Source organism: Leptonychotes weddellii, chromosome 3 (assembly GCF_054177405.1).
Source record: "Leptonychotes weddellii isolate Sample4059 chromosome 3, ASM5417740v2, whole genome shotgun sequence".
Taxonomy (NCBI): domain Eukaryota; kingdom Metazoa; phylum Chordata; class Mammalia; order Carnivora; family Phocidae; genus Leptonychotes; species Leptonychotes weddellii.
This window is the reverse complement of record NC_138371.1, coordinates 145,224,907-145,252,794: the sequence shown is the minus strand read 5'-3', so window position 1 is coordinate 145,252,794 and position 27,888 is coordinate 145,224,907. Positions and strand designations below refer to the sequence as shown.

Genomic DNA, 27,888 nt, shown 5'->3' with positions numbered 1-27,888 from the left:
GGGGTGGCTGGGTGATAGACATTGGGGCGAGTATGTGCTATGGTGAGCACTGTGAATTGTGCAAGACTGTTGAATCACTTCTGAAATAAATAATGCAATATATGTTAAGAAAAAAAAAAAAGAAGAAGATAGCAGGAGGGGAAGAATGAAGGGGGAGAAATCGGAGGGGGAGATGAACCATGAGAGACGATGGAATCTGAAAAGCAGAGGGTTCTAGAGGGGAGGGGGGTGGGAGGATGGATTAGCCTGGTGATGGGTATTTAAAGAGGGCACGTTCTGCATGGAGCACTGGGTGTTATGCACAAACAATGAATCATGGAACGCTACATCAAAAACTAATGATGTAATGTATGGTGATTAACATAACAATAAAAAATTTTTTAAAAACTTACCAAACCAAAAAAAAAATTTTAAAAATTTCAAAAAATAAAGTTTTCTGACCATGATGAATAAAATATTTTTTATTTAAAAAAAAAAGAAAAGAAAGCATAGTGAGGTCCCCTCCCTTTCCACAACCAGCTTCTGCCCCCTTAGTTGTACCTTCCTTGGCAGATTTTTATTTCCCCAAATTCATAGTGAGCTGTGATCCTGCCCAAGGCAGCTTCAGCTCATTACAATAATGCTTGTATTTCAGGATCAAAGTTTCACTCTAAATAAGTAGGTGGTTGTGCCTGTGGCAGAGAATCAGGGACAGCTCCTCAAGAAGGAAGAACAGACGGAAGGATTAGGTGAGGATCCCCGCAGGTTGTACAACATATTTGCCAAAGCCTTGGGAAGATTCCATTTTCTCTAGGCCATGGGCACTGAGGGGCAGCCAAGACAAGTGTATCTTCTAGTCACTTCAAAGTGAAGACGAACCAAAAAACTACAGTCTCTACAAACTGAGACTGCTCATAAAATGAATGAATATATTGTTAAGAGATTCCTGCATTGGCCAGCAAAGCCTTTAGGTATCACAGATATCACTCTTGAAAAGTGGAAAATGACAAGGACAAGGCATGGCCGAAGTACAGCAGGAACCTGGTTATATAGCCCTGAAGGTTGACCGGGGTGTCATTGAGAAATTCTGCTCAGTGCTTGGGAAAAAAATGGATTTGAACGATGTCATATGCTTCATGGTTTGCTGGATTCATGTTTCTTCTAATCTTCACAAGCGTACGTGTTTTTAAAAAGCATCTGGATCTCAGTAAAGTCGTTTAAAAAAAAGGCAACTGGGAAATTCTCCATTCAATCATACATTTATGGGAATTAATATAATCATCATCATCATCATCAAAACAGCTACCATCTGATAAACCTTACTATGCATCAAACATGGTGCTAAATATGTCACATGGGCTGTCTTCTTTAATACTCATTAATAACTCTTTGAAGTGATCTTATTCTTATCTGCATTTCGTGGTCTAGACATCAATTAATGTGCCCAAAACAACAAAGCAAGTATATGGCAGAGTTCAGATGCAAACTCAGATCTGTCTCATGGCAAAGAGCAGGAGCTCAATCATTGTTCTGAATTAAGCAAGAATAGTTTTGTTGTAATTGTATTTTACAGATTAGCTATAATATGTGCTATAGGTAGTTTAATATATGTTTGTTCACTCCTCTCCTGCCATAATTTCTCAGCTATATTTTCTTCTTGCCTCAGCTTTCTTATTTATTAAGGTATCTGCTTCTACTTCAGAGTCCTTTTTAAATCCCAAGGGAAGAGCATAAACAAGTAAATGAAACAAACAAGTAACCTTACTTATAAATATTGTTTTAAAGCCCAAAGGTCTGACAAATTAAAAAAAAGGAATAAATATACTCTACTCACGGCTAAGGACAAAACTACCTCTGAGCAAAATGCCTTGAGTACTTAATAGCATATTCTACATTTCAGTATTGAGTAAAGATAAGAAGTAGAGCATATAGCATACCTAAAATGGTATTAGCAATAACAGTTATTACCACAATAGAATGGATTCTTCCATTTTGAAATTCTGAAGGCATTGTGTAGAGCAATCTCTGTGAAAGCTCTTCAGTCAGCAGAAGTGATTAAGACCTTTACTATACATCTTATTCATAAGCACCCCTGAAAGCAGAGTGCCCACTCACAATGAGGAGTTAGTGGGTCAGCCTGAATCATAAGAAAGAATGCGCCTGACTGAATCACCCATTCCACTTCCTGTAGCACCTGGTTTTTCTTGGACCACTGCCCTTCACAAACCACCTCAGCCAAGGTCTCTTTAGCTTATGAAATCTGATAAGGTCACAAGCGGAGGTAATGTGGTAGTGAGATCCACTACAGTGCTTGTGCAAGAGTCGGGAAACCCATTACCATCTGAAGCCAAAGCATGTATGTTTTCTGATGTATGGCACTATGTAGTTTCCAGTCATTTCAACAAAGCCATTCTGGTGTAGCACTGGAAAGCATGCAGGAAACGGGGCTGCTATATTTCAAAATGATTGAGGCACAAAGTCTCTGATAAGTGTGGCTGCTGACCTTGTGAGTCATCTATTACCCAGTTGTGGCATGAGAATTATCCTTGCTGGACAGCTTGAGAGTCTCCCAGCGCCTCCTTCTCCCAAGTCTTAACTTGGTCTTCTCACTTCCACCCTCTAGGACTAGTGAGGGAACTCTCATGTATATGAGCTAGGAAATGGTCACTTGCGTGAAAATATTTTTAAATCATATTTTTGTTTCAGCTTGAGGAAGGCAAGTTGAGAAAGAAAGAGAGAGAGAGGGCACCTGGGTGGCTCAGTTGGTTAAGCGACTGCCTTCGGCTCAGGTCATGATCCTGGAGTCCCCGGATCGAGTCCCGCATCGGGCTCCCTGCTCAGCGGGGGGGTCTGCTCCCTCTGACCCTTCCCCTCTCATGCTCTCTGTCTCTCATTCTCTCTCTCGCAAATAAAAAAAAAAAACAAGAAAGAGAGAGAGAGAGACCACTCAAACCCCTGAATGTTGGCATTTACCTTAGCGAACATACCAGGATATGAAACCTCTAGATTCGGACCATTCATATCGGCATGCCGAGGGTGAGCCATCTCTCCTGAGTAAATTTACATTAATTTAGCTCACAGGGACGGATCCATACGTCATTTACAATGAAAAATTTAACTGCCAAAAAGTTTAGATTGATTGAGTTGGCAGATCAATACACTATCTCCCACAGTCAAGCAGTGTGGAAACCAAATCATCTGAAGTTTGCTTGGTGAGCATGGACGGAATCAGAACAGGAGGACTAAGAGAACCTCAAGTAATATTCGACATTCAGCCGATAGAGGAGAGTCTTATCAAATCTCCCCTGATAATTTTGGCTTCTGTGACTTGGCCTTTCCAAAGCTTCAGTGGTTGATGAGCCTCATCATATTTATAGAGGCTTTCTCCAAGACAGGATAGGAAGCAAATGTCTAAATTTCTACATACTAAATTATAAAGTTAGAACCACATTCTAGCTCTCCTTTCTGATATTCCTTCCTCAATTCACCTTGATTCAACTGTCAATTGTTCCCAAACTCTCCATTCACCATATTTAGATGGCTCATTATATCCACTGTGCAAGAGTTTTCTAACTTTAATTTTTTTAAAGGTTAACCTTAAAAAATAATAATAAAATAAGAGCAACCTTATTTCCAAACTCTTCGGGGACACCTCACCATCACCTCCAGATACAGACATCAGCCTTTAATTTCAATGTAAGGTCTATCATCAGACAACTACCAAAAAGTGACTAAACTGTGCCTGTCTCAGACACATTTATCTACACTATTGTATTTATTATAACAGGAACTATGTTTAGATACACACACTACACACACACACACACACACACTAGTTAAAAATTTCCACACAAATGAAAAGTGTTGAATATGTCCTTTGCTACTCAAAGTAACCCAACCCATAAGGCTAAAAAAAGTGAATGCTGACCAGAACCTTCCAAAGTGGTCACAGGTTTTGGCTATTATAACTTAAAAGGTATCGGACATTGTAACTCTGCTTCGAAACAGAGATTTCCAAAGTCTTTGCTCAGGAATAGCAACTATATTGCTAAATGGGTCATGCCTGGTTGTTCTGTCTACTTCTTTTCCTGCTTTGTGGACACATTCTTATTTATGCAATCATGGCATTTAAGTACTAGATGAGACCTAAAGAAATTCCAATTAAGCCTTCTGCTTCAACCCAACACCACACGAGATTACCTAGGGCTTACCTTTTCAATTCTTAAAGATTTCCTGAAGCAAAGACCCACAATTTTCCTCCCTCATAAGTTCTAGAGTTTAAACAAGAAGTTCTTCATTGTGTGTAAACATAAGCTTTCTTGCGACAAGTCCATTTCTATTTCTGATCTCTATTGAAAAAGAGAACAAATAACTTGGTTCTTCAACAAATAGCATTCCATAGACTTGAAAACACTGAAGTTATCCCTAATTGCTTTTCCCCCAGATTAAATTCCTCACAGTCCTTTATTTTTTTCCTCACCTACTCTATTTCCCAACATTTTAATTATCTTTGTTTCTCCCTGGGAGCTTAACAAATTTTGTAAATCCCATGTAAAATATGGAGAGACCCAACCCTACTTAAAATGGTGTAATAAATCTCCAGCAGCTTCTCCAAATAAATATTTAGGGAAAATTTTCTCAAATAAATATTTTTTCCCGTTGCACATATCATTAAGTTGTGACTATCTCTTCTATATGTTGATTTAGGAAGGAAAAGAAACTGTATACTTCAGTCTTTCCTATGGATCTGTCTCTTACTCATCTTCATTTTGGGGTTGCTGGTGCTCAGAACTTTTGTCTAATAGCTCCCTGCACCTTTAGCCTATTTACCTCTCTCAGTTATGAATCATCAAAGGCCTACCATTCAATCTAAGTTCCAAATTGTTCCAGTGAGTCTGAAGTCACTGCCTGAGCAGTTGGTGCTTATTCAAGTTTGTAAAAAAACACCAACTCTTTCCTTTATGACCTTTGTGAGCATTTCCACAAGCAGCTTCAATAGAGTGGACAAATTATCATTACAAATGCAGGCCTTTATATTAAATTAAAATATTAAATTCTAATATATATTAAAATTATATATTATATAATTAATATATTATATTAATCATCAAACTTCAGATGATTTGGTTTCCACACTGCTTGACTGTGGGAGATAGTGTATTGATCTGCCAACTCAATCAATCTAAACTTTTTGACAGTTAAATTTTTCATTGTAAATGACGTACATTTGCCCCCTCCCACACTCCTCCCCCACCATTGTGTTGTCAGGCAGTCGGGTAATGCCCCATGTGTCAGATACTAAACTGAGACTCCATCCATGCTCCATCCTAAAAATTTTATAGAAAGTCTATAATAATATTTAAATGTGTGTCTTTGATCAAACTACATTTGTAAAGAATCTGTGGAGAGTCTAATGATGCTCCTTTTAGTGCCTCTATTCAGTTGAATAAAGCCAATTTTCCTTGCTGGGTGAAGATGTGTTGAGAATAACAGATAAAAGACACTGTGCCGTGTATATAAGAGCTATCAAAATACTCAGCTTATGTAGTCACAGCACTTAATACTTCACTCAGTTCAAATTATGTTTACATTAATTAACAACAACTTTGAGTAAATTAGTTCTAGGATAATTATAGCCATTTAGCAGATTAGAATAGTGAGTCCAGAGACATTCGATGAAGTTAAATGAATCAGGAAAAATTATTATTGGGACGTAGGATTTTTGGATCTTTCTCTAGTGCTTTCACCACTATAATATGTTGGCTATGACTGATGTTCTACTAGTAACCACTCTTTCCTTCTTTCCTCCTGTGCTATCCTGAAACCCATGTGGCTCTACCAAGAGGCAATGTAACTCAGTGATAAGCAACACTGAGTGTGAATCCCGTTGCCTACCAGTTATAAGCTATGTGAGCCTGGGCAAATTACTTAACTCTCTCTGCTTTGGTTTTGGTAAATGCGGATACTGATTGAATCTACCTCATAGAAGTAAATGCCATGGTCCAGATAAAGCATTTAGAGGAGTCACTGGCTCTTAAGGAGCATGAAACAATTGTGCAGCATTAGTATAAGCTACTTTCCCATTCCTCCTTTTCTTGCTCTCTTCATCCCACAGACACTGTTGGAGTACCTGTGTGGAACCAGGTAGGTGCTGAAGAAGACACTAGGACTATGGGATCCAGAATTTTCAGTTAGGCTTTCCGTCACCAGCTGTGTTACTAGCAAGACTAGAGTCACTGCCATCAGGGAGCTCAGGGAGCAGAGAATCTACTCTCACTGACATGTTCATGTTTTATTTTCCCCAGTGGAAGTAATCATTCATGCATTCAACAAATGTTTATTGAACACATACTCTGTTCAGGATACATTGCTAAGTGCTAAGGAATTTAAAAATAAAGTTGAACCCGGTATGGATTTCACCCCCAAACAAATCTCATTTAGAAAACAAGAACTATACTAAATAAATGATGGACGGCGGAAAACACATGCCATAAAGAGGGGCAAAATTCTTTTATAATTCATTCATATAGTTAGTAAGGCAATCATTCTGCATTTACTGGACACAAAACAGTTTATGTAATACAATCTCATTTTTTAAACTTTATATGCTCATAAAAGATTATCTAAAAAGAGAAACTGGGTGAGTGGGATGAGATGTGTTTTTCTTTCTTTCCTTTCTTTGTATGGTATTATAATCAAATATTTTAATTAGAAAAAGCTTTACTGAAAAAAAAATGTATTAAGTGCCTTCCAACTTTTTGTGAGGAAGCTCAAGTATCCTTCAGGTAGGCAAGTTTAGTGAAAAGAAATGAATGGGGAAGTCAGGAGACTTTGCTTGATCTTGAATGATTGACTCCATTTCTTAATAACTTCAGTTTGTTGTCTATAAAATGAGGATAATAATAACTGCATTGCTTTAATCATAAGGATGTTAAAAAGATACAGTGAGAAATAGTCAGTAGGAAAGTTCTTTAGATTCTACTGAAAGTGGGAGATTGAATAAACCAAAGCCATGGAATGGATAATGCAGACAAATGAGATAAGACTTTCGTTATTGGTAAAACAGAAGTCATGACTCCATATTAGCACGTACTCCACATCAGCACCTCATGGTGAATACTGCTTGGAATCAGCCCCTTGGGTTCATATTTCTGGGTCCTCTCAGCACCTGGGACCATGCTTTGCATATGACTAGAGATTCAGTTATTATATTGATAGAACGGCTCTTAGAAATTATAGTAACATTCAGGAGCTTTGGCAAATAAATTTTTAAATTTCTGTTATAGAGAAGTAAATTTGAGTTTTATCATTTCAATAGATGCAGAAGAAGCATTTGAGAAAGCAGATGTAGAGGGAACATACCTCAACATATTAAAGGCCTTATATGAAAAACCTACAGCAAAAATCATATGCAATGGGGAAAAACTTAGAGCTTTTCCCCTAAGGTTAGGAACAAGACAAGGATGTCCACTCTCACTATTTTTATTCAACAAAGTACTGGAAGTCCTAGCCACAGCTATTAGGCAACATTAAGAAATAGAAGGCACTCAAATTGGTAAGGAATAAGTAAAACTCCCACTATTTGCAGGTGACATGGTACCATATATAAAAACCCTAAAGACTCCACCAAAAAACTACTAAAACTGATACATTAATTCAGTAAAGTTGCAGGATACAAAATCAATGGACAGAAATCTGTTGAATTCCTCCTATACACTAATCATGAAGCATCAGAATGTAAAATTAAGAGGAGTGCCTGGATGGCTCCATTGATAGACCACGTGACTCTCAATCTCTCAGGGTTGTTGAGTTCCAGCCCCATGTTGGGTATAAAGATTGCTTAAAATAAAAAATCTTTAAAAAAAGTGAAATTAAGAGAACAATCCCATTTACAATTGTACCAAAAATAGTAAAGTACCTAGGAATAAATTTAACCAAAGCAGTGAAAGACTTGTACTTTGAAAACTATAAAACACCGATGAAAGAAATTGAAGACTACACAAACAAATGGAAAGGCATTCCATGCTCATTGACTGGAGTATAAATGTTATTAAAATGTCCATACTACCCAAAGAAATCTACAGATTGAATACAATCCCATCAAAATACCAACAGCATTTTTCACAGAACTAGAACAAATAATCCTACAATTTCTGTGGAACCACAAAAGAACTTGCATACCCAAAGAAATCTTGAAAAAGAAGAACAAAGCTGGAGGCATCCCAATTCCAGATTTCAAGTTATACTACAAAGCTGTAGTAATCAAAACAGTACAGTACTGGCACAAAAATAGATACATAGATCAGTGGAAGAGAACAGAAAACCCAGAAATAAACCCACAATTATATGGTCAGTTAATATTCGACCAAGGAGGAATGAATATACAGTGGGGAAAAGACAGTCTCTTCAACAAATAGTGTCAGGAAAAGTAGACAGCCACATGCTAAAGAATGAAACTGGACCACTTTCTTAGGCCATCCACAAAAATAAACTCAAAATAGATTAAAGACCTAAATATGAGACCTGAAACCATAAAAACCCTAGAAGAGAGCATAAGCAGTAATCTCTCTGACATAGGCCATCGTAACATTTCCCTAGATATGTCTCCTGAGGCAAAGGAAATAAATGCAAAAAATAAACTATTAGAACTACATCAAAATAAAAAGTTTCTGAACTGCAAATGAAACAACCAATAAAACTAAAAGTCACCCTAATGAGTGGGAGAAAATATCTGCAAATGACATATCTGATAAAGGGTTAGTATCCCAAACATATGAAGTACTTATAGAACTTGACACCAAAAAACAAAAACTGAAATTAAAAAATGGGCAGAAGACATGAAGAGACATGTCTCCAAAGAAGACATACAGGTGGCTAACACACTCGTGAAAAGATGTCAGAATGGCTAAAATCAAAAACATAAGAAACAACAAATGTCGGAGAGGATGTGGAGAAGAGGGAACCCTCGTGCACTGTTGGTGGGAATGCAAACTGGTGCAGCCACTGTGGAAAACAATATGAAATTTCCTCAAAATGTTAAAACTAGAACTACCTTATGATCCAGTCATTGCACTACTGAGTATTTACCTAAAAAATACAAAAACACTAATTCAAAGGGATACAGACACCCCTATGTTTATTGAAGCATTATTTACCATAGCCAAACTATGGAAGCCGTCCAAGTGTCCACTGATAGATGAATGGATAAAGAAGTAGTGGTATATATCTATATCATCTATATCTATATATAATGGAATATTATTCAGCCATAAAACAGAATGAAATCTTGCCATTCAGAACAGCATGCATGGATCTAGACAGTATAATGTTAAACGCAATATGTTAGAGAAAGACAAATACCATATGATTTCACTCATATATAGAATTTAAGAAATAAAATAAATGAGCAAAGGAAAAGAGGGAGATAGAGGGAAAAAAACCAAGAAATAGACTCTTAACTATAGAGAACAAACTGACGGCTACCAGACGGGAGGTGAGTGGGGTGATGGGTGAAATAGGTGATAGGGATTAAAGAATATACTTATTAAAAAGAAAAGTACACTTATCTTGATGAGCACTGAGTAGTTTATAAATTTACTGAATCACTATATTGTACACCTGAAACTATTACAATGCTGTTTGTTAATTATACTGGAATTTAAAAATAAATAAATACATAATTTTAGATATCTTCAAAAAAAAGTAAATTTGAGTTTTATTCCAGTTTGAAATAATTTAGTTACCGATCATTCACACCATTTCTATATCTGAGTATTTACTGGGTGTCACATTTCTCCATTTTTTTTTTCCAACTACAGAACACAGTATATTGAAAAGTCTATAATTCGAAACAGTCACAGTTTTAAAAGGCAAAATCAGTGGCCTAAAAACTAACCTTGACTTCACTCTGATTCTCTTTTCCCACCTACACTATAATTTTTAACTGGCCTGGTGTTTGGCAAATAGCTGAAAGCTCCTTACCTGTTTGTTGAATGGACCCGAATTCAAATTCTTAGGGCCAGAACCTGAAGTTAGACTTTCAGTCACTAGTTATATTACCAGTGTTTGGAGGGTTCAGGTAATACACATTAATATCCTTCTTTCTTCCTCTATCAAATGAAGCTAGTAATTCAAGCCATGTATTTAATTTGAAAAGGTGTCATGGGGATTCCATTTCAGCCTCTGTTAACACTGTGGTATTTTCAGATGGTGGGAGCTGTAACAACAAAGTGTGATAGCCACTGATTCAAACTTCGCCTCTGGGTCTCCCTATCAATCGGCTCTAGGGAAGAATAAAGAAAAACGTACAGTCTCAACTTTCCCATCTCAGTGTTCTCTTACTGATCATTTTACATATAAACCTAGAATATTTTTCTATAGACCCTTTGCCTCTTTTACGTTGAAGTTAAGAGCCTAGACAAGGAAAGGGAGGTAAGAACGTTAAAGAGGGAAAATCTATAAAAATAAGCATTTGTACTTATAAAATACAGGAATAAAAGAGATGATTGATGTAATTCTTTAAAGAGTTCTTTGCTTCTTGTGCTTTGCTTCTTGTGCTAAATATCATTGCTAACCCTTTACTATACTTCAAAAAGAAGGTAAAAAGAAGAGCAGCATGTTAAAATTTCCCAGCTCTCCTAATGAAGCAGAGCATTTGACTAAAGTAGAAGATGCTGATTTCTTGAGTGATTTACTTAGAAAACCCAAACTGTCTTGAAGGGATCTTTTGAAGTTGCCATGAGGTATTAGTGGAGAACTGGGTATAGGGCGGGAGGCGGGGCGCGGGGAGGAACGACATGCCTACCAGTATGAGCTGATGTCCCTGCTCACAGGGCAGTCTGGAGCTCCAAAGGAAGGGAGAAACTTGTTTCTGGTCCTTATCTTATTCATATTCAATTCACAGTGCAAATTCCACTTACAACCTTTCAAAGACCCTAGTATACACAGAGAAATAAACAGAGTAATGGGGAGCTCTGTGGTTAATTTCCTATACAAATAACAGCATGGAATCATTTTCCTATGGTGAGCTCATGTGTGTCAAGGAAACAAGATGTAAAGGCAGCAGAATAAATATCAGTGATGGCAAGTAAGTCTAGAGGTGAGTATTTGCAGACTGCGAGTGCAATCCAACCTCCTTGGTCTGCTCTGTCTACAATGAAAGCTGAGGACACAGCAGGAGCACTTGAGGACTTGATAACTGTGACACGAGCGAAGGCTTTGATCACGCCCCTCAGCACCCCACCCCCACCCCCAGTCCCCAACTTTTCCATCTCAATAAGAGAAGCAGTCTCTTCACCAACTCAGGGATCTCTGAAGACTTGCCCATGTTCTTTTTTTTTTTTTTTTTTTTAAGATTTTATTTATTTATTCATGAGAGAGAGAGGCAGAGGGAGAAGCCGACTTCCCGCAGAGCAGGGAACCCGATGCGGGACTCGATCCCAGGACTCCGGGATCATGACCTGAGCCGAAGGCAGACGCTTAACCATCTGAGCCACCCAGGCGCCCTTGCCCACGTTCTTTACCAGCTTCACTTAAAACCACAATATAATTGGAAAACGTCATATTGCAAGATTTCTTTGATATGGGTGCTTTCTTTTTAGAATTTGTCTCTTTCAAAAAACTAGACGAGTTGATCCAAAGTGTGGAACGGTGTGACAGCTTCTACAGAAGGAAGGCTATGTAAAATAAGAGAAAAGGCCATCTTGATAACTCACTGGAGTAGTCTTCGGTTTTATTTGGCAATCTCCATTTAATTAAAGAATTAGGGTTGTAGAACGGGATGATGGAAACTTAACACACCTAAAAATGCTAGGAATCCTTAATTATCGAGGATGGTTAAGAATCAATGTGTTGCTTTACTTAGATAGATGTTCTTGTTCAAACCAGGAGTATCACCATTTTACCTGTGACTGCCAATTTTCATCATAAACAAAAATATACAACCTCCTTGAAGGAGATAGTTCAATCTTTGAAAATTCAGGAAGCACTTTAGGATCTTTAGTACCTGTGCCTTTATGATGAATAATAGTTATCATTGTCTGAATTCACAGGTTTGGAAGATATCAAGATAAATGGGTGGAATTTTAACTATTATTGACCTAACGACATGCCCTGGACATTTTTTTTTAAAAAATCCTTAATATTAGCTCATCTATTTTTCATTTGTCTTTAGTAAAAGAGGATTTCAGAAAAATCAAGATGAAATTATATTGGTGGTATGGATTACTGGGATCTTGACTATTGATTAAAATCCGATTCTGATGTAGCAAAAGAAGAGGGAACAGAAATTCCAGTTGTTGGCCAGTAATTCACCATGCAACCTTAAGTGATTCCCTTAAATTCCCTGAATATCAGATTCCTTCATCAATTAAAAGGAAGATCAACAAAAGTGACCTCCTTACAACTTTCAAATGCTATGATGTTATGATTGTTAGGATGCAGAAAGATAATAGTGAAAGTTTTTTTTTTTTTTAATGGAATTAGTGGGAACATGGATCAATTAAGGTCAGGAGCCTAGATTCTAGTTAGCAATACCACTGACTAGCTGAGGGAGCCAAATTAAACCCTTTCTGAAACAGGAGGGAGTATAAAGAAATTAAATTAAGGTTTTGAAAGCTGAGTAATTTCATGCAAGCCCCTTACTAACCTTTCCGGATCTCACTGTTCTTATTTGAAATATGAAAGCGATTGACTAAATAATCTCTGGAAGCTTCTAGCTCTAAATTTCAATGTTTCTGTATCATTGTTACAAAAAATGTTTGACCATTTCTGTTTTCTAGATCTGCTATATCGTAATGGTGGTTAAATCACCATTTTCTATACCAATCATTGTAAAGACCAGTTAATTAGCAGTAAATCACTTCTGATCTATTCATCACTCTTCAAAATAATTAATATGGTCCAGGTGTTCATTGCCAGGACAGCCAAATCTTGTTGATGAACCATTTCATTCATTTATATTCATTGAGTTTCATTCAGTAAATAGTCATTGAGTGTCTCTGCCTTCTTAAATGATGACTAAGTCTTTTGACTAAAACATATTCCACTTTAAAAAACAAAAACACTTACCTTCCCTGTGCTTTTTTAACTAAAATTGTTAAAATTGTGACCACAGATACTTCCCTCCATTATAGAAGGGCTTTGATGACTCATGACGTTTGCAAGGTGCACTGAGGTCCTTGATGCAAGGCACTCCATCTGTTGCAGAGTGTAATTAACATTATGAGTTTACCAAAAGAAACATAAGAGTCATTGTTAAAGAGCATCATGGGGGCTGTCTCGTCCTTTAGTCATAAGACACCTCTGATGTGGAGGAAGGTAATAATTTATAATAACTACTAAAAGTAACTTGGACATGAAAAGAGTTAGTTGTTTTTAAACGCAACACAGTCTTTTTATTAATTAGAGGAGCAGCCATGGCAATGTATTCAACATGTTTTATTTTTTGAACTAATAAGAAAAACAATTAAGTACCATGCTCTGGAGGACATGTTGGCGTCTATGAATGCCAAAGAAGGTAATTTAATATTCATATGAATTAAACAAGCTATTCTTTAGGGAGTTCAGTTGCTACAGAGCTGGGAAATTCCGGTTCCTTTGATCCAGGGTGGAGAGATGCGGCCTCTACCATCTTCTGTAGGTGCTTTAATTCTGCAACACACTGAAGCACTATCAAGAGAAAGGGTATCCATTTCAGGACTCTAAGCCTGATTGCCTGGCAATGCCAAGGGAAAGGTTTCCCTAATCTCAGCACCTCCTCCAGGAGGCAGGAAAGGCTCTGGGTAAGACTCAGGGATCCAGAGAATGGCTGTCAAGCAGTTCCTTCTGATAAGCCTAACAAGCGTTGTGCACATTTAGGTACTTAATAAAGATTCCTGGTGATGTTGATGCTGCTGCTGAACATGGTATTACTGATGGGGGTGTGTGATTATTTTGATGACTTGGGGACAAGAGCTAATTGTAGTCACGATGAACCACAATTCAGTACCTCTCACCTTCAATACAAGGGGGAGGGAAGGAAGAAAGAAAATTTCTGGTCTTATCCAGAGAATTTAGAGACAAAAATAGATGAAAAGAATTCATTGATAAGCTTTCTGAGAATTTAATTAAATTCATATTTATCTATGTATTGTTCAAAACCAGAACTTGGAGTGATAAGATGAAAATAATAATAGAATGAGAATAAAATATTATACACGTCCTTTTGGTATTTGGCATGTTGCTGGCATTCTTCTATGCTGCTATTAGAAGAATATGATTCTACTTTTCATAAAATTAAACCATTGAGGGGTTTGAGGGAGGGCAGGAAGGGTGAACAGATGAAGAACAGGAGAATTTTAGGGTAGGGAAACTATTCTGTATGATACTGTGATGGTGGATACATGGCATTATGCGTTTGTCAAAACCCATAGAACCGGATAATGCAAAGAGTGAACCCTAATGTAAACTATGAACTTTAATTAATAATGATATACCAATATTGGTTCATCACTCTTAGAAATGTACCACACTAGGGGCGCCTGGGTGGCTCAGTCGTTAAGCGTCTGCCTTTGGCTCAGGTCATGATCCCAGGGTCCTGGGATCGAGCCCCGCGTCGGGCTCCCTGCTCCGTGGGAAGCCTGCTTCTCCCTCTCCCACTCCCCCTGCTTGTGTTCCCTCTCTCGCTGTGTCTCTCTCTGTCAAATAAATAAAATCTTTAAAAAAAAAAAAAAAAGAAAGAAATGCACCACACTAATGCAAAATGTTAATAAAAGGGGAAACTGTGGGGGTGGAGGAGAGAGAAGTTTATGGAAACTCTGTACTTTCTGCTCAATTTTTCTGGAAACTAAAATTGTTTTTAAAAATAAAGTCTATTAATTTAAAGAAATTTAAATCACTGCCTAGTCCAAAAAAGAAGGGAAAGCTTTTATGCTGCTATAAACAAATTCAATTTAAACAAAAGGAAATCAAGGAGGTTATATTTTTGAAAATACTGATGATCTCCCCTTATTACAAAACAGCACATCAAAGCCAAGCTTGATTGTAACTACCCCTTTAACCTGCAAGTGCACATGACATGATCAAAAGAAGCAATATTAACATGGAGTTCTTAGTTTATTTTGAACCAGAAAATGAACTGAAGTATCGGTTTTTAAAGTAAAGATCAGTGGTGATCACTATAAAACCTATGCCTATATTCCTCAATCCAGAAACAAAGATAAAATATTTCATATCATATAGGACTACTATATTTTTTACCAGTGTAGATAGCACATAAACAGGGAGGCAGCTAGATCACACAGACAACTGAATTCTATGTTCTCAATTGTTTGTACTTCCTATTCTGGGAATCTCATAAACCCAGATTTAAATGTCATGGGAAAGTAGAAGTGAATACACTGTTCTTTAAGGTAAGTCATCTGGAATCAAATGGTTATGGTATAGTAATAATATTTCATATTTGTGCAATGTCTTTATGTCCTGAGTCATCTCACTAATGGGTAGTTAAGTCATAAAAGACAATGGTAGCTACAAGGAACCATTGTTTTAAGATTTTGAGGATTACCAGGGTCCAATCTTACAAACTCCATAAGGACTAAATCTGCATTTGAAGAAACACTCTCATGGTCCTCCTTTAGATATCATTGTCTTTTGAGGCTGCCAGGTAATATTGCAGTAATCTACTCAGATCATTGTGGTGTGGCTAACCCAGGAAAAATTTTAAAATAGTTAAAATTGAGTTTGGAATATCTCCAGGGATAACTAATCTCCTTTATTCTCAGAAACAGGTTCTTGGTACCGCCAACTAATCAGAGATTTTTTTCCATCCTGCCCCTAAAACATTTGCTGCTCCTTGCCTCACCCCAAGTTGATTGTTTAAAGGACAGGGCCCAACCTATGGTGGCCCACATAGTCCTACCCTCCTCATTTGTGTTCCTACTGCTCCACCAATACCATCCATTGACTCACTCATTCTTCATTGACTCCATTTTTTTTTTCTTACACTCATTCATTTAACCACTTATACATTCCATGTTGAGTGCCTATTATAAACTAGATACCAGGCTAGGGCTCCATAATATTGCAAACAATAAGACAGATGTGGTTCCCCTACTCATGGAGTTTACAGTCTATCTAGACAGACAAACATTAAACACATATGACTCCAATGAGTATTTAATTAAAAAACTGATTAAGTGCTACAAAGGAAAATGCAGAGTTCCAAGAATGTGTAAAAAATAGAGGGACTTAATCTGAAGATGTCAGAAGATGTCTGAATAAGAGTTGGCCAGAAGTTTAAGGCTGTGATGTTTTTTATTTGGCCTAGCTTACCATCAACGTGCTGAAACCTGCCAGTCTTGCATCTCCACTTTGGGACAAAGCTCCCTATTCCTTTTGAAATGCAATTAGCTAATCTGATTCATCATAGTATTGATATGTTGTGGAAAAAACTCTTGAAGATACCTTCAAAAGAACCTCTTCTCTGACTCAACCCCATATGTTTATGTCAAAGGAGATATATCTGGCCTCTCTGGTGTCCACAGACCAGTATCTCTAACTGAGGCAATGTGAGGTCAATTATGACGGGAAAGCTGATGAATGAGCTAACTTAGAGTGGTTTATGCTGCCTCTTTTACCTTTATCTGGGCTGGAACAGACAGTGAGCCTTAGGTAGATGTCACCAAGGCCAAGATGGATGTCACTGGTGCTTCTCTGGTCTCACAACCTGTCCTACCAGAAGAAAATCCCATAGAAAAATAAAAAATAACCCCATCAGTGGTGGTGACCCCTTAGGTTACCTTCTGCAGATCTTCACAGAAGGACCTTACAGTTATCTCTTGGCCTTGGGCTACCTAATGAGATAGTCTTTATTGGAGCCATTAGAGCCCAAATTGTTCCAACATGATATTGGTCAGCCAGCAAGCAGAACCCACAGGCACAACTGTGAGGTAGTTTAACTCCAATGTGCTCCTACAGTGTCTTATGTCTCCCCGCTTATAAACACCCTATATCACACACAGCTGCCCACTTGGTGTTACCTGTTTGATGTTCAAAAGTCTACATTGTTATGTCCCACTTGTCAAAACGATATCCATACCTCCTAATCAAAATTTATCTATTCTCTGTACCAGTCTTTCAAAAACTTACTATCACTATGGTGCAATTAGTTGTTACATCAATTAAGAAGTCAGCCAGTAAAGTGGCACCTGGGTGGCTCAGTCGGTTGGGTTCCAACTCTTGGTTTCTGCTCAGGTCACGATCCCATGGCTTGTGGGATTGAGCCCCGTGTCAGGCTCCCATGCTCAGTGGGGAGTCTGTTCTCTCCCCCTCCCTTCCCCTCTGTCCCTCCCACCACCCCCCACCCTGGGATAAATAAATAAATCTTAAAAAAAAAATTATTTTAAAAAGTCAGCCAGTAAAAATATATTGAATGATTGGATTAGTTGTGTCCCAATATTCTTGTACAAAGTGCCCTCCCTCTACTTTACACTTTGACTTTTCTGAGCCTCCTTTTTTTCCTGTGGCTAAAATGAAGGAGTTGGACTTCAAGATGAGCTTTGAGTTCCTTTTCATCTCCTACAATCTGTTCAATATAAATGGGTTGTAAAAGTGTAATCAAAACATTATTTTTCTCAGATAGGTTTCTCCTTCCAGGAACTATAATGTTCATAGGTCTACAACTCTTCCCAACTCTGTGTCAGCTAGCAACGTATTTCATGATCTGCTTTTTTCCACCACCCTCTTTACTAGAAGCTTCTCCCATCACTAGAACTCTGCATCTTCTCTAAGTTCCTCCAACACATCCTGTTTTCCCAGGCCTGAAAGATGTGCATTCTGTCTTTTGCTTTTTCCTTATATGTATGTACTTATAAACGTTATTTAGAATTGTTTTGTGACGTTGTATTATATGTGTGTTGATTTGTTATTTGTTTTTTGGAGGCAACACATTTTCTGATATCATCAATGCTGATGATGTGTAGAGCCAGTTCATTCACTTCAGTTTCTATTTCCAATATGTGAGTACACCATAAATTAACGATTCATTCATTTACTGAATATACATTTATATTTACAAGTTATATAAATGGCTAAGAATTAGTATGAAGAATATATAAAGAATTCCTAAGAATGTGCAAGAAAAAATGATCTAATATAAAATGGACAAATGATACAAATAAGCAACTGAATAAAGAAAGACCCCACGTGGCCAATAAATATTGGAAATATGTTCAACTCAGTAGTAGTCAGGGAAATAAACATTAAAATAAACAAACCCAAAAAGTGGGCCACTGTTTCATACATCTTAAAGTGGCAACAATTTTATTTTATTTTATTTTATTTAAGATTTTATTTATTTATTTGACAGAGAGAGAGAAATAGCGAGAGCAGGAACACAAGCAGGGCGAGTGGGAGAAGAAGAAGCAGGCCTCCCGCCGAGCAGGGAGCCCGATGCGGGGCTCGATCCCAGGACCCTGGGATCATGACCTGAGCCGAAGGCAGACGCTTAACGACTGAGCCACCCAGGCGCCCCAAGTAGCAACAATTTTAAAGCCTGAAAAAAAGAAAAAAAAGGATACTGGGGCAGGAGTAACAGAAGTCAACTTACGGGATGACAATGAAATGACTTACACTCTCTGGGCCTTTGTTATTTCACCTATAAAATGAGGATGATCTCTAAGAATCCTGAAAGCCCTAACATTTCCCTAACTTCCTGTCTGTTCAATTAAATATGACTCTAACACTGTATTCGGGAATGCAGGAGACATATTATTTGTCTCAGCCAGTGTGTTAGAGCCTGCTAGTATTGATGGACCCTGTTTTGATGCATTCATTTGTTCTTCTTTTTCCCAAATATTTATTAACTACATAGGACATACTGGACATTTGGCAAGTTGTTGCCCTCCCAGGGCGGGAAGAATGAAAAACGGAAACTATTAAAGAGACTATCATACACAGAGATAAATGTTACGATGTGCAGGAGTGGAGAGGGGAATAGGAGGTGCTATAACTCAGAGCTGAAACATTAGAGAAGGCTTCCCAAACATAGCCTCATAGAAACAAAACTTGAGGGTTGAGTGCATCATCCACGTATAAGGAGGAGCAAACATAACCAGGTAAAAGGCAACAATCAGCATGGGGAGATGGAGAAGTAAACAGACTATCTCAAGAGTGGCATTCAAGAGGTGAAGGGTAAAGAGTTGAGGCCATAGGGGAATACAGAGTCCAAGAATATACCGACTTTGTAAGCAGTGTTAGAAGGTTTAGCTTTTTCTTTTTTAAGATTTATTTATTTGAGAGAGAGAGAGAGCATGCATGAGCAGGGGGAGGGGTGAAGGAGAGGGAGAGAGAGAGAATCTCAAGCAGACTCCTCACTGAGCATGCAACCTGTGCCCTGGGATTTGATCTCACAACCCTGAGATCACAACCCGAGCCAAAATCAAGAGTTGGACGTTTAACTGACTGAGCCTCCCAGGTGCCCCAAGAAGGTTTAGCTGTTATCCTAAGAGCAAGGAGGAGCCACTGATGGCTTTAAGGCAGGTTTTAAGACTGGGAGATTTGAGTTATAGTTTAGAGAGGTCAATCTCCAAGGCTGAGGGCGGGAGCCCAGCTAAGAAGCCAGGCAGAAAATAGTGCAGAGCCATGGATGCGCATGCCAGAGGAGATGGAGTGAAATGGGGAGATCTAAGAGATTTTGGAGAGGTAGAATCAGTAGGACCTGGTTTGATTAGACATGTGAAGTAAGGGAAGAGGAAGAATCAGAAGGACTCTCAGGTTTATGGCTTGAGCAAATGTGGTAAAGGTGATGTTATTCACTGGGATGTAGGCCACAGGCCACAGGCCAGAAGGGGGTCACCAGGACATTGGAGCGCAGCTGTCTAGTAATTAGTTGGATATGTGATTCTGAAACCCTAATGAGCAGTGCTACCTGGAGATTAGATTTGAAAGTTCTTACTATATAGTAGGCAATTGAAACTGTACTAGTAGATAGTGTTATCTCCCTAGAACATCTAGATTGAGAAGAAAGAGCAGAGGAGATTGAGAACAAGTTGTCAGAGGGGTAGGAGGAAAAACCAGGAGAGTGCCGTTTTACACACACACACACACACACACACACAAAGATAGAGTAAGCAACAAGTGTCAACAGCTGCTGAGATCCACAGAATTTTCTATCTCTAAATATAGTTATCTATTCTCCTTAAAGGTTGGTCTTAGCAACAATAACCTTTCAGGAAAGTCCCATGATGGATCGTAGACTTAACCCTATCCCAGCGTTGACTTGGAGGGATCCATTTATGACTTCACTGGGGCACTGGGGTGACTTACAGAGAATTTGCCTTGCAATTTCTATAGCCCCAAGGAGCGTCTGCCCTGGTAAAAAGTGTCCTTTCTGGCTTCACCATGCTTTCACTCATACCTGCATGGTCCCAGTGGGGAAGGCAGCTCTACAACGTGCTCTGCAGGGACAAATAAGAGTTAACAGAGAGCTACCAGATGACACTGCAGAGCGAGGTAAGAAAGCATCCTGTCGATATCAGCGGAAACTCCCGAGACACAGAATGTGATGGCGCGTTTAGGAATGTAGCCAAAATGATAGGGAATATCTCCAGTGTTGGGGGGGGAAAGGCAACTGACAATTACTCTGGGACCTTATTCAGGATGTATGCAGCACGGATTGTAGCCAGCATTGCTAGCTCTGAGCTCCCCAAAGAAAAGTGAAGCCGAGTAAGTGTTCCTCTGCTTCTTTAACCCTTCCAAGCCACCACGTGTTCTCAAACAGGTCCTATTTTATACTGTTCATCCATCAGCTACTCCCCAACCAAGCACACATGTCACTGTTCAAATAAACACCTTGACATCACTGCTCCAATTATTTAAGAACAAAAAACCAAAACCGAACAAACAAAAAAACTGATTTTTGCTTGCTGTCTCTTCAGTACAAACTGGACAAATCACAAAGGCATATGTTGCCTTCAAGTCATTGTGTCTCAGGGAAGTCAAGAGGACCGTAGTATCAACAAAGCACAATATGGATGACAGGGTGATGAAGAGCATGAGCTTCGAAGGAACGGGAAGCGGAGACCTGACATCCTAGCAATATTTCCAAAGTAATGAAAGAGACAGAGTGGGGGAGAGAAAGCACACAATGACAATGTATGTCAAAACAGTGCAACCCGAAGTGTATATTTCAAAAGGATAGGAGGACGCAAAGGGCAGGCAGTGTATATAGAAATTTTCAGTCATGTTTTCAAATCACTCGTGGGATCGAGGTGCTGAAAGACCTGTAGGCCGGGGATTTATGCATAATCGGATCATTCAAAAACCCAGAAATGGCTGCCAGGGCAAAGTACAATGTTCACTTTTGAAATCACAAAAAAAGCTTTGTTTCCAGCAGGCTGAATTGACTAAAGTTGAGTTTCAGTGAAGCATGTTTTGGCTTTGGGTGTCATTATTTAGTTTGGCCTCCTTGCCAAGGAAACCTTTTTCTTACTTCGCCTGTTGTTTTTCTTCTGGTGCTACAACTGTGGAAGTGGAGGCAAGATGCCGATGCGACATATTTAAATGAGAACTGGCTCCCCGTTTACCTTTGATTCTGATGAAGGGAGTGGGGGAGCATGGGGTCTTGATTGCTTGCCAGGACTTGTAAAGCTGATAGATGTGTGCCTTGTCTCTTGAATAATCTGGAAAATCAAGTTTAGCTGGTTTGATCAAAGGGTTTGCAAGTCAGTTGAGAACACTTGCATGCAATAACTATAGATACTGTATACATCGACCAGCCAAAGGCCAGAAAGCTAATAGCTCCGCCAGAGATAAAGGATTATGTATGTTATGCTTGTGAATACCAAAGGAAGGAATTCTCCATTTTAATATTGATGGCTAAGGTTTGTACTGGGAGACACTCGGACAAACAAAATACTCTAAATCTTAACGACTTAAGTCATGATGAAAACCTTTTCAAATCCTGCCGCTATCTACCCATTTAAATCCGGTGTGGAGTGAGAGAACAAACCACACACTTCCTATGGACAGTTCATCGGGAGACAGGAGGATAGTTATACATAGCTGTGACTGAGGTTTTCTCATGTGTTTTGGGAACTCCTTTTTCATCAGAAGCTTCCAGCTACAATACCTGTGGAGGCAACTTTGATTTGAGATCGGGGTAGAAAGGGACTGGCACGCATTCTTTTTCAGACCTCCTCCTCGCAGGCAAGTTGGTCACGTGGGAGAAACTTGATTACTCTGTCAAGAAGTGATTCCCTACATCAGAAAACTGCACGGTATGATGTGAGAAATGAGAACAAAGCGAACCAAAAAAAGACGCGTCGGGACATCTGCATCTGGTCTGTCCTATGCATTAACCATGCGACTAGGTCTCACGAGTTTATTTCAAGCCCCCATGCTTTGATTTTGATTTAATTCACTTAAGAAAACAGCATCTCTCTTGGCAAATTATAGACAACTAACTGACTGCACCTTCAGCCAGTATTTCCCATTTTTTAAGATACTATTAAATAATCCCGGGGGCTTGGGTGGCTCAGTGTATTAAGCACCTGCCTTCAGCTCAGGTCATGATCTCCGGGTCCTGGGATCGAGCCCCCCCGGCGGGCTTCCTGCTTAGCGGGAAGTCTGCCTCTCTCTCTCTCTCTCTGTCTCTCCCTCGGCCCCTCCCCACTGCTCATTCTCTCTCTCTCAAATAAGTAAATAAAATCTTTTAAGAAAGATAATATTAAATAATGCTCTACAAAGTGAACCCCTCAATGCCCTCCTGTGAGCGGAGTAAGAGAAACCTGCAAGAGACGGTCATTTTGACTGATTATGATTTCCTAATATAGACACTGTTTTCGTTACTACCGTGAAGCCCCATGAAACAACTGCTGGGGAAAGCTTTAAAAACACAGACACACACACACTTGGCACACTGGCCTGGCATTAAATTAAATTACAGGTACAGTGGTGACATATGTAAACGAATCTGCCAGTACAAGTTCCCAAATGTTATGCGCCCCGCACAATAGGCAATGCATTATTCAAGTTTTGTACTAATTAAAGAACTACTTTGTTGCTAAGAATCAGTGTATTAAAAACATACATTCTTATTAACTGCGTTCCCAAGAGTTAGAAAGATGAGAGGTGGATCTCAGGTTTCAAGGACCTATTATTAGGTTCTCAAAGTATTTTCTTAATCGCATGCATTTTTTGAAGAGAAAGCTCTGAGTCCATATCACATAAACAAGGTCTGATTGTGGGGTTTTAAATGCCTGTCTTGGGGTTTTCTTCTCTCCACGTTGTTTTTCCATCTCATTCCACCAAATTTCAGTTCTCAGAATCAGAACCTGAACGAAAGTTAAACATCATAAAGAAATTTGCTCTGTAAAACAGGACTTTTATTGGCTGAAAAGCATTTTTACAGTGTAATCTGCATTTTTGTAAGTCTTTGTATAAAACCCCCTCTGATTGAGTGGTGCTTAAAAACTTAAAAATACGCATTGCCCATGAAGCTCTCATAATTTGACAGAGGGGGACAGAGGGGGGAAAATGGGTATATCTGACCCACCAGTCAGTTGTCACCAAAAGAACAAAACGACTGTTTTTTTGGACAACGCTGCAACTTGGGAGGACCCTGGATCACCCAGCCTGGCCCCTGGGTCTTGGGGTGATGTCTGCCCTCTACCCAACAGTGAAACACAGACAGAACAGCTGTCCCATCCTGGCTCCAAGGACGCCTTCCCCACCATTTCTTCCCTATAGCAGCGCTTAGGGTTTTGCTCATAGTCTCTTCATCTTCTCCATGCTCCCCAGTTTTTACTCCCACCCCCAAACCAAGTTTCTCCATTAACACTTTTTTTTTTTTTTTTTTTTTTAGTTCTCAGGACTCAGTTCTTTGAGTTCTTGAGTTCTTTCTTCATCAGAGGTTCTCATGAGCCCATGGTTGCAAAGAGCCCTTCCCCTTCTCTCAACCTGAAATGGCTGAGACACAAAAGCCCCCTGTCCATTTCCCTGATAGCACATTATCCCCTTAATCCATAGCTCTAGACCTTCCCTTTCTCTTGTTTTCTGGCTCATGCATGCGAGAGATTTGGCTAAATGAGAGGGGATTCAGTGTCACTCTTATTCATTTGCACTTTGATAGGCTTTCTTGAGTGGATGAGAATGAGGTGAAATTACAGCTAATATGCCAGAAAGTGTATACTCCCATGATAGCACAGAACATATGAACATTCTCAGTCATGTGTGCACGCTGAAAAAAGTTTAAGAGTCATTGCTGAGGCATGCTACACTGGCCTATTTTTACTAGATTTGCTCTATAGCTTAAATTCTTGGCTCTTATTGAAGGCAGTTTTCCTGATCTTCTGTTTTTAGGTCCTTCTTGGTTCTTCTGAGACTCGCAATGGCCTTCAGTCAAATGGTCTCTGATCTCCTCCATGCTCAAATAAAAGAAAACCAAGCACACCCACCACTTAACCCCAGCCCTCTGTTTTCAGTTGGTCCCTTTCTCCTCTGGCTCACCCCAACTTCTCTTCCTTTGACCACCTCTGATCTTTGTCTTGTCTCATTATTTTTAAAACTACTTAAAGATCTCTAATGGTCTCATAATTGAATTCTGTCTCATAATTGAATTCTCTGTAACCTTCATGATTATCCCAAGAGATTAATGCATTCCATAAATATGGAATGGCACGGTCCAACAGTAATACCTACTTTTGACGTTGTTGCCTGCTTTCTCTCTGCTTTTGTTCTCCTGGCATTGACTCATGCTCAGTTTTCTTTCCTAAATAGCTTTCGGCCTCTATGCTCATCCCTCTAGTACCTTCCTCTCTGAGTGCTCCACCTCCCTCTGTTCCTGACCCTAGTCCCACCTTCTTGAACTTTATCAAGAATTTTTCATTCCAAATTGCTTTTTCACTCTCTCTCATCCTCTCTTCCTCTGAGGTAGGTTCTGCCTTATGTATCCCTTTTCCCTCCCACAGTTTCCTCTTTTCTCCTCTTACTTAGAATCCAACATGGAAAAATACATCCTAACTCCAGACTTACCAACACTTGGAACAGCAAGTGACAAAAGCAAAGACATAAGTTATTTTTCTCTTTAGAAAAAGTCCTTTCTGAAGAGTTTCCCCAACATAGTGGCAGCAAAGGAAATTCTATATTTTTTTTTTCTTGAAATTGTAACTGGGAGTAACTTGCAAGCCTTCACAATTTTTTGCCATAGACTCACCAACTATGTCTTCCAGAGCCTCATTTTACAGATTTGCCCTTTTTCTGAGCGACTCCTAAGTGATTTGGCATTGGGTGGAGGACCAATGGCTGCTTTCAACACACACTTGAGTTTATCTTATAACAGGATTTATTCATTCATGAATTGACTTACACTTGAAAGCTAATTGTTGATTTTCACATAAGCAACATCTTTCTGATAATAATTATAATCTATAGCTTCCTAAATAGTCTATGCCCCAATTAGGCATTCAATTATCTTATTAAAATACTGACACCTAGAATTTTTTTAGAAAAGGTTTATGGTATTTTATATTAATACATGTTTTAAATTTCCCCAGTAAAATCTTTGAACCACTTATGAAACGACACACTTTATTTTTGGGTTAGACATCTCTAGACTGTAAGTTCATCAAAGACATAAGTCCGCAGCTAGTCCTGAGTTTAAAAACAGAACAAGAATTCTTCAAGACTTCTGAAACTTAACATGTTCTAAATGGACTCATTATTTTTTCTCTAAATTCTCTCTAATTCTATGACCATTTCTATGCAAATTCTTCCCAAATCTACCTTAAACCCTATGTACTCCCTGAGCCGCAGATGGGGATTCTAGCTGCCTACTGCCCACCTCCACCTAAAACTACCCGTGCAAACAGTGGATCCAAAATGAAGCCCTCCTTCCAATCTGCTGCTCATATGGGCTGTAGCTTACAAGAACTCCAAGCGTGGTCTGATCCACATGCTCTGGAGGCACCAAGAATGGAGACACATATGCCACTTGAGAGGTGGAGGAAGGCTTCACCTGGAAGTGGTTTTTAGAGCTGAGTTTTGAAGGAAGAACAGAACACTCCCAGGAGGTAAGTTAGGAACGATAAAAGAACATGATTGGGACAAAAATCACAAGTCCCACTAAGCCCCTCGTTCATTTCCATTCCCACTGGATACACACTTGGTTCCGGTCTTCATCAAGGCTTCCCTGGTCTTCCCCTCACTTCCGGTATCTTTCATCCCCCACAGGGATTCATCTCTACCCATTCTCCATCAGGACTCCACACTTCAGCCAAACTTAAAGACTTTCCATCCTAGGGCTCCTCTACTTGGAAGGCCATTTGCTCCCTTTCTGCCTGTAGAAGTTCTACTCACCATTCATCTCTGTGAAGCCTCCCTGAATTCTCTGCACAAAATTAATGGCACTTTCGTTTATACTATCATTTATAGCCTTTGTCACAGCCAAACCCATGTTAGACTTAGTTGTGTACCTGGCCATCTCCCCCGCTCGACTGTAAACTCCTTGAGAACAGGGACCGTGTCTTATTTATCTGTGCCTCCCTCGTGGTACCTACCTAACACAGTGCTTTGTGTGTGGTAGGTTCTCCATTCCTGCCTATTGAATTGAATTGAGTAAATGGCTACGGAATGAAAAAAAAATTGCACATAATTCTATCTATATAATTAGAGCTAAGCTGATACAGGTGGGTGCTATGCAAGCCTTTTTGTTTCCAAGTCTCAGCTTGCTGTTGAATTATTTGTAGATTTCCTGACGGATTATTTTTTATATTACTAGGATTTAGTGGTGTAAAAATGTGATCAAACAATTTGACTTACTGTAAAAGTAGTTCCTTAATTTTGTAATCTGTGTACAGTAAAGGTTGTAGCTGTGCGTTATTCTTCTATCTGAACAAGTAAAACAATTTTAGTTTTAGGGTGGGTTTTTTTTTTTTTACCTTTTGCCTCTTGATGTTAGCCCTTTAAGCTCAAAAGGAACTATTTTATTCCTACATAAGGTGATAAAAAATACGCTGCAGATGAATCTTGTACCACAACTTATTTTATGGCCCACAGTAAAACACATGTTCGATAGTCTGCATGTAAACTGAATGTTTTGGTACAGATGGTCATATCTTACACTAAATCTTCAACAACTTAAACTTTCCTGCAATGAATAAAGCCATAATAATAATATTGTTTCTATGTGGCTGCAGCTGATCGGAAGTGAGTAAAATACTAGGGAAGTTTTATCTACCTTGGCCCATTTCCATGGTGGGGATGGTGGCAACCTGACATCTCAGCTCTTCTATTGGGGGCATCTTAATCGGTTGGGGCCACTTGAGCCAATGGGACATTTTTAGTCACTTATTCTCTGATTTTAGCCTTACAGACAAATCCTTTGTTGTGCCTGAATCACTTACAAGGCAATTTCACTTAGATCAGTCTTATGACTGTGTGAAGACCTGATGTTAATATTTATCTTCACATTCTATTTTATAGTAAATGCTTTTTGTCCTTCAAAACAAATCATATGCAACTAGTTCCAAACAGAAAACTAAGATTGGTAAGCAAGTCTTCCTTAACTAAACATCGATTAAAATATGGTCTTTCATTTGAAAGTTCTTTCTCTGTTTATAAGATTTAAGAGGATCCTTTTGTTCATTGAATTATGCCAAAAACTAATGATGAAAATGCCTGGCAAACACACTTGAGAACTTAATAGTTTTGACTGAAGAGCTATGCTACAGGCTTTAAAAATACAACTCATATGTTTCAATCGCATCATATTGATTTTAATCAAATACAGCCATCTCTCTTAACCCAGTCCTACATATCTGACATAAATCTTCATCTACTCTGCTTGAAATACCAAATATTTAGTTTACCAATAAAAGCACATTTGTCGGGTGCCTGGGTGGCTCCGTTGGTTAAGCGACTGCCTTCGGCTCA

At 38.9% G+C, this 27,888-nt stretch overlaps 2 long non-coding RNA genes across 3 annotated transcripts in view; both read right to left on the bottom strand.

Annotated features, from left to right (window-relative positions):
* LOC145720670 (uncharacterized) overlaps positions 1-27,888 on the bottom strand; it is a 58,310-nt gene that overhangs the window by 11,021 nt on the left and 19,401 nt on the right. The window lies entirely within an intron of this gene.
* Positions 2,598-3,805, bottom strand: LOC145720821 (uncharacterized). Its single transcript, XR_014144029.1, has 2 exons — positions 2,927-3,805; positions 2,598-2,728 (listed from the first exon to the last, which is right to left on the bottom strand). It is a non-coding gene; the product is annotated as an uncharacterized LOC145720821 (long non-coding RNA).